This window comes from Anser cygnoides, chromosome 5, assembly GCF_040182565.1.
Source record: "Anser cygnoides isolate HZ-2024a breed goose chromosome 5, Taihu_goose_T2T_genome, whole genome shotgun sequence".
Lineage (NCBI taxonomy): Eukaryota > Metazoa > Chordata > Aves > Anseriformes > Anatidae > Anser > Anser cygnoides.
Window position 1 is genome coordinate 31,716,282 of NC_089877.1, and position 14,278 is coordinate 31,730,559.

Consider the following 14,278-nt stretch of genomic DNA (forward strand, 5'->3'; position numbering starts at 1 on the left):
CTCTAATAAAGACTAAAAGGACAAATTCCATAAACTGAAGTTGTCTCCTTCTCTGTTACAAGACATTAAGCAATCAGTGTTCTCCGTGAAACACATCAGATATTGATAAGATTGAAACTGCTTATCTCAACTTCCAATGGGGCGAGGGAAGTCTGCCATGACTGTAAATCATGTTGTAACAGCAAAGTGTAGCCCTTCCTTCCAGCCAGAACAAATGCATATCATACTTCACCTGTTTAGAGTTTGGGAAGTGAAATGATGAGCAGCATCTCACATTTCACAATACATAATCATGTAATAGCAGCAGACAATGGCAGAAACGTCATTATCTGGCTACAGATGCTAACATTGCACAGACCAGGGAATATGCTTTCTACCCTTGTCTAGGAGACATCTTAACATTGTCATCCTTTGTCTCCTGAATAATGTATAAGGAAGATGGGAATCCATTCTTTACTGATCCAGAGATAAAATAGTAACAAGGTCAAAGCTGAAAGACACTGTAAGATGCAAGATCTATAGAAAGGCATGGTAATTCCTAAACATACAGGCAAGCCTGTAGGTACACCAGCAAGTTTATATGTCTGAAGTAGAAGAATCAGACTTCAAAGACACCATGGCATGACGAGTGTTTATAGAGCAGTATGCTACTGTTTACCTTACTGAGCAATAAACAAGTTTTATGAAGTGTTTTCTAAAGATTCTGCCATTGTACAGTCTTCGTTTTTTTCGATTCCTCACACTATGTGGTCCTCACATCTCCAGAGCCAGCCATCAATTTTCCTCCTTGCAGCAGCAGCTTTTGCTAAGCTTTTTTATTTTTTTCCTTCTCTTTTCAGCATATGCTGAGACTGAATGAAGGCTGCATTTCTATCAATTTTACAGCAACAAAATTTAGTACACATATATTCCTTAGTATGTCATTACTTTATTACTACATTAAAGGAGGATATTAGATCTCCTAGCTATCATAATATAAAATCTTAGGTTTCTTTAGCTTGTACAGACACATCTTGTGCTGTAACACCATTGACTCATATCATTAATAAACTGGATTGCAGTGAGTCAGAATTTGGATTAAAGACTATGCTTTACATACTTTTTGCAAACTGGATGATATACTCAGTAGGTGGCACTCTTTTCACCGAGTCAGAGTAGAGAGAATGTTCCATCCTCTTTCTACTTGTCATAGTTTGGACTAGTGCTCCAGCACTATGTGACCCAACATGAAGCTATTAGTTCTCCGTGAAACTAGGTATAAAATGAAAGCCCTCATCACTATAGCTAACAAGAAAATAATTACACTCTTTGTAATAGGAGTTTTACGTTCCAATAAGCTAAAAACATCTTAATTACATTGAAATGTCCATTGCATGCAGCATTTTTCTTCAAAAATAAGCAATGGCATAAACCAGTAAAAAATAGCTGCACTGTTTATCCTGCAAATATATTCAATGCTCAAGGGCAGGGCTGCCTCTTGACAGGCTAGAGGAACAGACTGACAGGAACCGCATGAAGTTCAACACAGAGCAGAGCCCTGCACTTTGGCCAGACAAACCCTTTGCCATTTCACAGGCTGGGACAGACAGGCCACTCAGCTCCACTGAATAGGAGCTGGGAGTACTCATGGGTAGTGTGGTAAAAAACAGAAAAGGGAAATGATTATTTCCCTTTACTTGGCATGTGTTAGACTGCTTCTGGAATACTGCATCCAGTTATGAGCACTCCAGCACAAGAAAGCTGTTGATAATCTTAAGCCAGCAGAGAGGCAAAATGGTCAGGGGCTAAAGCAGATGTCCTGCGAGAAGAGGCTAAGGGAACTGGACCTGTCTAGTGTGGAGAGGAAAACAGGTAGGGGAGACTTAATAGCAGTTTTCCAGTACCCACAAGCCTAGATCTTTACCAAGAAGACCTAGAAAGAAAGGTAAAGTCAGGCTTTTTATTGAGTGGGGTCATAAGAAGAATCAGTGGCCGTTCCAATCAGCTAGGGAAGATAATGAAGCAATACAACAGGTTGCCACAGGAGGCTGTGGAAGTTGTGGAATTTCCTTTCTTTGAACTTTCCAATACCTGACTGGACATAAAAAACAAAAACAAACAAGTAAACAAACAAAAACAAACAAACAAACAAAATCCCTAAGCAACACAGCCTGAATTCAGTGTTGAACTCAAATAATTCTACAATTCAAGAAACAAATCCCTTTATCTTACAAAAGAGAAACTCTAATTAAACTATAATAGTGGGTTTATTTATGATTTTTTTAAAGTCTTATAGGAAATACAAGTGATTGTATGTATTTAAGGTTGGTAGGGTTTTAATTTCCAGGTTGAGAATTTAGAAGACCATCAACATAAATACAAAAAAAAAAAATCCCTCACTCCCAGCACTTTTCATCTGCATTATTTTAAGAGAACATGTTTATAAAATGTTTTTGTCTTTCTTTTTATACAAGATGAATTTATCCCTATTACTGAGAAATTTGAATTTCCCCCATATTAATGTCTTTTCCTCATCTTTGTCAGAATTAAAATGAACTATCCAAGATGCTACATTTGAAATATTATTCTAGGATACAACTTCTCTTGAAAAACTTACTGCAATAATACAGAATGTTTAAAAATAAAGGCTTTGCATTTTTTAAGAGTTTACAAAAAAAAAAAGTCTTGAATATTTATTTTACTCTTCATATCTGAATTTAAAAGCTGAAAGTTTAAAAGTTGAGGAAGAATCAGCTTCTTTGATTTGCTTAGAGAAAAATGTGTGTTTATAGAGCGCGTGTAAATATACACATATATAAACACAAAAAGTGTCATGAACTGACTATCTGAGAGCCAGGATGAGACCTTCTTACATGAGGGAAAAGGAGGGACACGGTGGTTTAGGGAAGAAACCACATGTAAGAAAGTTATTCACATTGCTTGAACACTACTGAAAGAAGCCCAGCCACCATAGTGAAAAAAGATAGCGTAAGAATTTATGAAATACAGAATTATATGGCATGCTGAACCAAAAACTGAGAGTTTCTTCCTAATTTTGCTAGGTTGTAGCCTTAAACATATTTTGCAGCCTTTCTGCGCTTATTATCACTTTTCCCACAAACCTCCATTTTTTCTTTTAAAACCAATAGTCTGTGGAACATCATTCCCTGTTTATAACTGAGGAAAAAAAAACATTTGGAGAAGCTGTGTGTGCACTTGAGGGTCAGGATCAAGGGCCAGGCATGGCTGTGATGCAGCTGCAACGTAGCCACATGCAAGAGCCCCAGCTTAAAGCAGCTCCCAAGTAAATATGGCAGAAGCCCACATGGAGGCTTATTTTTGTGGGTAACTTCCACTAAGTCTATCTCCCCCCCACCCCCAAGGCTATCTGTGCTATCTTTAAGTTGGCTTTGAGCCCAGGCAGACAGACCCCCCAGAAGCACTCAGGGCCCTCGGAGATGTGCTTAGGGCTCCAACAGCAACAAACCAACAAGAAAAACAAATATCGAGAACATTTACTGCAGAGTAATATTCACAGCTTCATTGAATTCAGTGTAGTAACAGAAAAAGGCTAGAATTAGGAACAATGAGGCAGAACGTTCTTCTGTCTTTATATAACTTTCATGCTACATCTCAGCAATTATTTTTCTGGATGACAGGCTAGGCTGTTCCTTTAATAAGAAATAGTCTGAGTAGACCAATTTATTATTGAAGCATAGATTAGTTATTGAAATTGATAATTAGTCTATTTAGTACCCTAATCTGCTTTGGTTCAACTTATATTTCATTTTCACATACATGACGTTCCTCACAGGAACACCAGGATGAAGGCAATGCTCTCTTGTTCTCCTTTGGATGGAGAACACAACCAACGTTCAGCTCTAAGATTTATTTATTTTTTAATCTTGAATAAAAAGGATTCCTATTTGTGCAGGAAGTCACAGGCCCTATACCGCCTGAATAGTTCCTACACTATCCAGCTCATTAATAGGAACTGTCAGAAGAAAAAGGATTTAAGATTTCCTCACATCCCACTGTTTGTCCCAGCTACTGACTAGGAATAAAACAGCAATCCTGAAGGATGATGCTAAGAATATTTTTGCACACATTCCTTCGCAGTGGCACTAAGTAGAGAAACCAGAAATGCAACTGAGTTACAGGAGTCCTTTGTATTTCTGTTCTTTCAAACACATCATCTTACATATATATTTTTTTCAAATTAGAGAGCTCACAATGCATTTTGAAATTTAAATGCATTTTGTAAAAAAGCATTTCTGTTGTCAAGCATCATTAAAAATAGTATCCATTCCTGAAGAAGTCTATTCAATCTATCCTTTGCATACAAAGTATCTCTATCAAATAATGAAGAAAATAGAGATGATAATTTGCTAATATCTTTACGAAAATATAACAATTCTGTGCCCACAGAAGTAAGTAGATTATTTGCCCTACAGACATCAAGAAGCAACTCATAATTAACGTCACATGGTATAAAAGTATCTGCAGGATTTGGAGCCGTGTTCAGTATTTCTGTTATGTATACTTTTAAGGTACAATTCATAAACACTTGTTTATGAATATGTGGGTAAATATATGTACAAATACAGCAGCACATCCTTAAGTCATCTCTTATGGAGGACATCAACAGGGAACTTCTGAGCTTCAGTAGCCAACAAGTACCAAACTCAAAGCCCTTTTCAAATCATTTGACACTGACAATTATTCCAGGAGCTTTCAGCCCAAACAGCCTGTAGTGTCACTGTAGTGACAATGACTCAGTGCCACTGCAATTAAACTGAAACACATGCAGTATAAATCCAGCAGCAAGGGGAAAATCAGAAAGTAAGCTTTCCCTATCATCAGGCTCCTTATTTAGCATATGGTGCTCTGTTCAACGGGGACTCCATTCCTATTCCATCCCATAAATAAATTAAATAAAGGGAAGGGGATATAAATCCATCACAGTGGGAGACACCAACATGTATAAGTAAGAGTTATATGACAAGACACGTACCAAATATTAAAGGTAATGTGAAACCACATGATTATGGTTGATGATCTTAGCTGTCTCTCCACTCATTAATCCCTCTTTATTGAGGCTCCATGCTTGCCCGTGCTGGCAGTTGACAATGGTACAAACAAGGCTGCAGAGGTTTTAATATCATCACAGTTATACTGCAAGGTAGTTGGTGAAGTGCTGTGCAGTTTTTGTTCTTCTAGGATTCACAAGCAAGTTACATCATACTGATTTTCATGCCTGCACACTGGATGTATTTTGGCAGTCCTCCAAGCTGTGTTCCAATGCAAATTTGTGCCCTACTGTGCTCTTAAATCTGTTATATAGTTCATAGCGTATTTGATAATACAGAAAGTTAGTTCAGGTCCTCTCTGTATGTTGGTCAATACAAAACTCATTATGGATTTTCCTCTCTTTTACTTCCTTTTCTCTCCCCTCGTCCCCCTTCTTATTTTTTTAGTAGAATCTTGTATTTTTTTCTTTCCCTTGTCAATGGGAAATTAAAAAAGACTCATGTCCGAAGTACAAAGCTCAACTAGAGCTATTTTTCAATACCAACGAAGAGCAAAAGCTGCAATTTCCATGCACTAGCCCTACCTAGGATGTGGTATTCCAAGGCAGGAATGCTTCCTAACTATGGATGTGGCTATATTACTTCTTATTAGTCACTAATGATTTGAACTACCAGAAATACATTAACATTGGTCTATTCTCCCACGTGCCTGGTGACAGGACGAGGGGGAATGGGCTAAAGTTGCACCAGGGGAGGTTTAGGTTGGATATTAGGAAGAAATTCTTTACTGAAAGGGTTGTTAGGCATTGGAATGGGCTGCCCAGGGAAGTGGTTGAGTCACCATCCCTGGAAGTCTTTAAAAGGCTTTTAGATGTAGAGCTTAGTGATATGGTTTAGTGGATAACTTGTTAAGTGTTAGGTCAGAATTTGGACTAGGTGATCTTGGAGGTCTCTTCCAACCTAGATGGTTCTGTGATTCTGTGAAAGTGTCAACAAACACATGCTTTCATGGCTGTCACAAGACTGCTAGCCTGAAAAAAAGGGGAAGCAGCAATTCCACCAGGCAGCAATGACATCTTTTATCAATGCATCTCAGGCACTTTGTATTTAGTAAGCATTTTGTATGTACTCTCAAAACCCTTCCTTGCCCAGAAACTTAGAAGTACCTTTCCTCCCTTGCAAATGCATGCTCCTCCCTTCTCTCCTGTACTCTTGCAGGGCATTCTCTAGCTCCTTGAAGCCACAGTGGACCAAGAAAGCAAAGGCAACTGCAAGAAGCTAATGTAACTGAGACCTGTGGTAGAACAGACACAGGTATACACATGATCTGTGAAGGTAAAAATTGGAAAAGGTAATGAAATACCAAGCAAAAACACTTGCTCTAGCTTTATGTATCTGCTGGATTTACCATAGCCTCCGCTTATAGGTATTGTAAGTTAGTTTCTTTGCTCTTTCTTCATATGTGTCAGAGAGGCCTCCAATACCACGAAAAGTAACGGTAGTACTCTGACAGTAGGTTTCTCTGCTTTTAGATTAGAGAAAGATTAGCTCTTGAAAAACAGAGTGGCTGAGCGGTAGAAGATATTCTTCCCACCCAGGTTCAAAGCAACACGAAAGACAAGAAAGAACCACCAGAAGACCTCCTAACATTGTCACGATGCACTACAAAAAGATGATTTTGTAATTGCAGGGTGGAACTTTGTTGCACAAGAGGCACACAGAAAAATTAACAACGACATACAAAATTAGATGGAGTTAAACAGGAACATATTTTTGGAGAGCATTTGTGAAAATTGCAACTCTCACACAATGCCTGAACTTCAGTCTTGTCAGTCATCAGCTGTGATACGAATGTCATTAGCGGACACTCAGCCACTATTTTTTCAGCTTCCCGTCTTCATTTCTCTGACACCCAAACAAAATTATGTCATGCCATTTCATATTCCAAAAAGTATCAGTGGGAACCATGAGAAAAGACAAGTCGTCATTCTATTTAAAATTAACACGCTTTCCAGTGTTTGCAAAGCCACTACCCAGTACAGTCACATAGATGACTATCTCGTTAGTACCGTCTCGCATGTTAAGCCACAGAAACATGCACAAAGAACTACGAAAGAAAGGTATCCAAACAAGATCTCATTTCCTCAGCAGATGATCCCCCAAGTGATCATGGGACAAGTGATCCCCCCAAATGCCCTTAGACACTGTCATTTAGATAGCCTCATGCATTGCTTAGAAATCAGATAGCACCATGACTGCTGCCAACCAGCCACGCTGAGTAAAACACAGCATGCAGTTATAATCTGAAGCAGGTATTGCTTAGCTGACTCAGACCTTCCAGTTACCCGTTGTCAATCAGCCTCTGAAAGACAGACCCCATTGTTATCCTGCAGTTGCTGAGCTGAGAGTCAAACAGTTGTCATCCAAGTGTCACATTTCCAGTAAAATACTTTACCACCCGTAATAATAGAGGGCAAGCACAGCTTTGTAGAATACAGTCACTGACACCACTGATTCCTTCCAGGCCAGTTGTGCTCACTGATCACTCTTCTTTTCCTTAGAGGAAACAGGTGAAAGTCTTTGCAAAATCTCATTTCCAGGCCAGTGGAATACAGCAGCTGATTTGCTGATACCCAAGTTGTTAATAATTGAGTGATAACAACCAAGTGCATTCCAAAAGGTAATGTCCATATGCTGAATGGATGAGAAGCATTTTGCTAATATCCAGCAGCTCTGAAGCAAGCCTTGTGCAGAACTCCAAAAGCGTGCTTTTGGTTATCATGAGGCTTCACAAGTCTTCACAGACTTCTTTGACAAAGCACTACTTGTTTTTCAGAAATAGCACTGCATAACATGATGCTAGTGCAAGAAAGGTTTTTTTTCTGAAGTTTTTCCCTCCATGTTCACACCAGTCCTATTCTCCTTTTGTCAGCTTCCTTCCCTCGACTTAGAATGGCTTGGATTGGAAGGGACCTTAAAGATCACCTAACTCCAACCCCACTGCCAGGGGCAGGGACACCTCCCACTGGACCAGGTCACTTACAACTGTAGTTGTAAGTAACAACTTACAAAAGCCACAAAAACACTACGTCAAACTGAGAAGCATCTCTATGCTCTGATTAGCAGGTCCAGTTACGGGCTGAAGATACGTGAATTAAAAGTGACAGCACTAGGTTTTATGCCTTATATATTGAGTAATCTCACGCCAACCCCCTTTTCATGTTTTTGTGCTTTCAGATACATCCACACACGAGGCTACATGGACCTGACAATCAGCGGTGCAACTTGGAAAGCTGTTCTACCACAGACTGGTTTATAGGAGACTGAAAACAGCACAGCTAACTGAGAAATGAGTCATGGGATGCAATAGAAGAATATAAAATACTTGCAGGGGGTCTAACCTCTGAACGTGAAATGCAGTGACTAGCTCCTTCTGCCTAGCTTCTGTTCTTCTGAGTTACCAAGAAAAAAATAATGGACAGATGCATCTGAAATCCCTACGCTATATGGAACAGTATAATTTAATCCAGTGCTGAATCAACGTATTTGAGGCAACATCACAAAAGCAAAGATTTATAGTGATGGAGGTAATGCAGTTAAAAAAACAAACACACATGCAATTACTTTGAAGAATCCTATTTCAAAACAAATCCCATCGCATGCACAAGCCTTCTCTCCAGAGTCCTTAGAACTCAGCAGTTGTGGTTCAAACAGCTGTTCCCCTTTTTAAAAAAATGACTTAATTTTTATTCTTTTTTCTCCTCAACAGCACTAAGAATAGTTCTCTCAATTTTTGAGGTTAAGACTCAGCAATTTCAGTCCTGCACTGTTAGAGTACTGTGCTCCACCCTCCTTCAAAAATTTAAGTGCTCTTGTAGGAGAGTCTGCAAGTAAGAATTTTTCTGATTATGTAAAGCTCTAAATTCCCAAATGTACTTTGGATTTTCAAAAGTCCTGGAAGGTCCAAAGGCAACAGCCTGAGAACAAAAATTCAACAATGAAGCAAAGTTACTTGGGTCATTTTTAGGGGATTTCATCCATCTCTGCCTATGGTATAGTTTAAGCTTTACTACTTCTGAAGGTAACTGTAAAAATTACTTTCAAAACTAAACTGAGAAGTCATTTGCAAACTTACAAAACTAAATAACACTACTAAAATGTGCTGAAAGACCTCTTCGGGGTGACCCTGTCCATAGCTGCTGCCCAGGTTTACAACTCCGGAGGAAGTCATAAGACCCTGTCATCACCTCCGAGCCCAGCAGCGCACATCAATAAAAGCCATACATGTGGGTCTGGGGTATGAGGATTGACTACCACTGCCCCCCTCTTCTTTCAAGGCCAAAGGAACGAGCTGAGCCCCCTGGAATCCTGCAGGAGGGCAGTGGCCCTTCACACCCAGTATGGAAAAACTTTTCCTAAAAACAACTAAAACAGGTTGGTTGGTTTTCCCAGCCCCAAAATACACAGCACTCTTCAACATGATTTCAGAATAACTTCATTAACGCTAGAATTTTATTGGTAATGGAAAACACTACCATTCTGTATTCCACCCACTATCTTTTAATCTAATACAGCCCTGATTTATATGACAATCAGTTATGATACAGAATAATAGTGTAGCTTCTTTGTTGCTTTTCAAGTATATTTGCTCTACATACCAAAAGAGTTTTTTCCCCAAACACATAGGTTGAAATGCACAAGATGGGACATTTCAATTCTATTTGATCAAGGATCAGCATACCAAGTAGTCTTATATAGAATCGAGACTATATGGAATTTCACACATCCCCAAAAACATCCCTCATATGAACATTTTATTACTTTATTGCAAATTTAGACCCATTTCTCTCTGTGCTTCAGTTAGCTATTAGCATTAGCTTTTCTGCTATTAGGATGCATAAGTAAGAAAACAGGGCAGTTTTACAATGATTCTGATTTTTAAGTATGAAGAACAGAAATTCTGATGTAATACTCTATTTATATTGGGATTTCCTTGTGCTGCACATTATTACCTACCCACTGCTGCCTTCTGCTCTGGTGCAGCAGTTCGTAGCATTTTCAACAAGTGATGCCCATATGTATTCAGTCTGCATTTCAGACAGAAACACTTGTCCTGACCATTTGCTGCCAGCACTTCTAAACTGAAGAAACACAACTTAGCATTACTGAGATTCTGCAAAGACCATTTTGTGTTCTGCACAAATCATTTGAGCCTGTGTGACCACATTTCTTCCCTATCCCCGTTTTCAGAATGGTCTCATATCTTGGATATTTACATAATGCATCTTCATTTGTGATGATCTCAGTTCTTTCTAGGTTACGAGTTTTAATTTCCTTTTCACCAAATGTTCCCAATTTCCGTTCACATAAGCAACAAGAAAAAAATAAGGAATTGGTTAAATTTAACAATTTTGTTTCTAACCTCTCAGTATTTTTTTAGTCTAAGTGGAGAGATACTTTAAACGTTATCTCTATTCCTCATTTAAAAATCTTTCAACCTTTAAACTTCCCAATGGTGTCCACAACAGATGAGTAGTGATGCTTTATATTAAATTTTGAAATAAATTTAAAAAAAATATATATTTTCGTTCTCATACAGAAACACATGACTGAGTCTTAGAGTGGGAAATATTCCCCACAAAAAACATACCTCTATTAGTACCTTACTGGTAGCAGATTTCTGAAGAAATATTAGTACAACCACTTATTGTATAACTGACACATCATTAAATAGAAACAGCAAACACAGCAATAGAAAAGCAAGCGTTCTACACAGAGGCTTATGTTTATCTAGCAGTGTGGTTCTAAAACAGAAATTCCTAATTTCCTAAACTGTTCTGCCGTAAAAATTAAAGATGAAATCCTGATACAATTCTGCATAATGACAAGATAGTTCTAGTCTACAATACTCTCAGGTCATTTATAAACATTAAGTAGCTAAACCAAACTATAACTTCACCACATTTAATAATGTGCAAGTTATTAGAACGTCACATGGCACTTGGATTGAATTTTAAAAAAGACATCAACATATTAAAGACAACAAGAAAATTACTCTCTGCAGCAAGCACCTCAGTATTTTCTTTCTTATTCTCTTAAGGTTGAAAAAAGGCACATACAGAAAAGGAAGCAAAACTATGAGTAAAGCTGTGAGATAACGTCTGTCCCCACGTGCCCAAAGACGAGCCGACGCAGAACTAGACCGGCCTGGCTGAGCAGAGAGTTGTGGCTCGAGCTTAGGAGAAAAAGGAGGGTTTATAATCTTTGGAAAAGAGGGCGGGCTACTCAAGAGGACTATAAGGATGTTGTGAGGCTGTGCAGGGACAAAATTAGAAAGGCCAAAGCTCATCTGGAGCTCAACCTGGCTACTGCCGTTAAAGATAACAAAAAACGTTTTTACAAATACATCAACACAAAAAGGAGGACTAAGGAGAATCTCCATCCTTTACTGGACGCGGGGGGAAACTTAGTTACAAAAGATGAGGAAAAGGCTGAGGTGCTCAATGCCTTCTTTGCCTCAGTCTTTAGCGGCAAGACCGGTTGCTCTCTGGATACCTGGTACCCTGATCTGGTGGAAGGGGATGGGGAGCAGGATGCGGCCTTCGCTATCCATGAGGAAATGGTTGGCGACCTGCTACAGCACTTGGATGTACGCAAGTTGATGGGGCCGGATGGGATCCACCCGAGGGTACTGAGCGAACTGGCGGAGGAGCTGGCCAAGCTGCTTTCCATCATTTATCGGCAGTCCTGGCTATCAGGGGAGGTCCCAGTCAACTGGCGGCTAGCAAACATGACGGCCATCTACAAGAAGGGCCGGAGGGTAGACCTGGGGAACTATAGGCCTGTTAGTTTGACCTCAGTGACAGGGAAGCTCATGGAGCAGATTATCTTGAGGGTCATCACGCGGCACTTGCAGGGCAACCAGGCGATCAGGCCCAGTCAGCATGGGTTTATGAAAGGTAGGTCCTGCTTGACGAACCTGATCTCCTTCTATGACCAAGTGACGCGCTTGGTGGATGAGGGGAAGGTTGTGGATGTGATCTACCTTGACTTCAGTGAGGCTTTTGACACCGTTCCCCACAACATTCTCCTCAAGAAACTGGCTGCTCGTGGCTTGGACTGGCGTACGCTTTGTTGGGTTAAAAACTGGCTGGATGGCCGGGCCCAAAGAGTTGTGGTGAATGGAGCCAAATCCAGTTGGAGGCCGGTTACTAGTGGAGTCCCCCAGGGTTCAGTGCTGGGGCCGGTCCTCTTTAATATCTTTATCAATGATCTGGATGAGGGGATCGAGTGCACCCTCAATAAGTTTGCAGATGACACCAAGTTAGGTGCGTGTGTCAATTTGCTCGAGGGAAGGAAGGCTCTGCAGGAGGATCTGGATAGGCTGGAGCGATGGGCTGAGGTCAACTGCATGAAGTTCAACAAGGCCAAGTGCCGGGTCCTGCATCTGGGGCGTAACAACCCCAAGCAGCGCTACAGGCTGGGAGATGAGTGGCTGGAAAGCTGCCTGGCCGAGAAGGACCTGGGAATACTGGTTGATAGGCAGCTGAATATGAGCCAGCAGTGTGCTCAGGTGGCCAAGAAGGCCAACAGCATCCTGGCCTGTATAAGAAGCAGTGTGGCCAGCAGGTCTAGGGAGGTGATTGTCCCCCTGTACTCGGCTCTGGTGAGGCCGCACCTCGAGTACTGTGTTCAGCTTTGGGCCCCTCGCTACAAGAAGGACATGGAGGTGCTCGAGAGAGTCCAGAGAAGGGCAACGAAGCTGGTGAGGGGTCTGGAGAACAAGTCTTACGAGGAGCGGCTGAGGGAGCTGGGGTTGTTTAGCCTGGAGAAGAGGAGGCTCAGGGGAGACCTCATCGCTCTCTATAGGTACCTTAAAGGAGGCTGTAGAGAGGTGGGGGTTGGTCTGTTCTCCCGCGTGCCTGGTGACAGGACGAGGGGGAATGGGCTAAAGTTGCGCCAGGGGAGGTTTAGGTTGGATATTAGGAAGAACTTCTTTACTGAAAGGGTTGTTAGGCATTGGAATGGGCTGCCCAGGGAGGTGGTTGAGTCACCATCCCTGGAGGTCTTTAAAAGACGTTTAGATGTAACCCTTAGTGATATGGTTTAGTGGAGGACTTGTTAGTGTTAGGACAGAGGTTGGACTAGATGATCTTGGAAGTCTCTTCCAACCTAGACGATTCTGTGATTCTGTGATAATCACAAAGTAATCACCTTATTAGATAAAAACAATAGCATATTGTGCTCAGTTTTCATAAATTTTTACAAAATACCAAACAGTTAAAGATCAGGCCCAACGACTTCTATGTAAAAGCCTTGCAACCCTGGGTTTTCCTTACAAAAGTCAAATATAAAGGTGTTATTGACATATATTTTACTTTACTAACAAATTATTTACCTTAAAACGAACGTGATTCTTCAAGATGTTCTACAGATGGTCTCCTGTGTGAACATAAATCAAACCCAGCAGTTTAGACTAGCAAAGTCTGTTTATATAGCAAATCTTCCTTACAATCACAGAAATCGTAAGTGACAGAGCAAATCCAGACCTTACCTATGCCCTTTGGCCTGTCAGAATCCAGCTGAAATATCTGAAACAAAAAGAAAGATGAGCTGGGGCATTTCCAGACATAAAACATCAGAAAAAAATAGCAGGTACTGTTAACATCAGCAATTGCTTATCTGCATGTTTCCCTGAACAGATGAAGCCCGCTTAGTGATTAGATAGCAGTTAGCATCAGAAGGCACTAGTCTCATTTGACAGACAGATGGCCACCTGCAAAACTTTCCCACAAATATTTCTGCCTTGAGCTAATGCTCAGCCTATCAGGGACCCATTGTAGGGGTTGTTTCCTACTGTAAAATGGGACCTACAAGAATAAAAACTTCAAAACTGCAAAACCAGAAACATTTCAGAAGTGGACAGCATAACTTGAGGTGGATGATAACTTGTTTTCCTCCAGCTGTCTACCCTTTCCAACGTTTTTGGTCAACAAGGAGCTGAGCTGCTTGCAAATCACCTTTAAACTGCACCCTACAGCATGGTATGTCACTGATATAAAGTCAGCTAAAGAGCTCAGTTCAACCTCAGCAGCCGTCTTGATCTAAAATTTCTCAGTTCATATATTAGACTGCCTCCACTGACTCAAATAGTCACTGCAAATTGCTGAAATGGCCTAAGGTGTTACTGTCTTCTGCTCAAGTTATTACATCCACAGCTTAGCTGGAAGAATGAATCATCTGAGATCTCCTAATACATTTCATGCAAA

The 14,278-nt window shown here is 40.5% G+C and overlaps 1 protein-coding gene across 3 annotated transcripts in view; it reads right to left on the reverse strand.

The window, feature by feature from the left end:
- Window positions 1-14,278, reverse strand: part of MIDEAS (mitotic deacetylase associated SANT domain protein) — a 78,248-nt gene that overhangs the window by 60,441 nt on the left and 3,529 nt on the right. For all 3 annotated transcript variants that reach the window (XM_066998712.1, XM_066998709.1, XM_013191763.3), the window contains exons 2-3: window positions 13,564-13,600; window positions 13,408-13,451 (exon numbers count right to left, since the gene is read on the reverse strand). The gene's annotated coding sequence lies outside the window, so the exon portion shown is untranslated. The remainder of the gene's footprint in view (window positions 1-13,407; window positions 13,452-13,563; window positions 13,601-14,278) is intronic.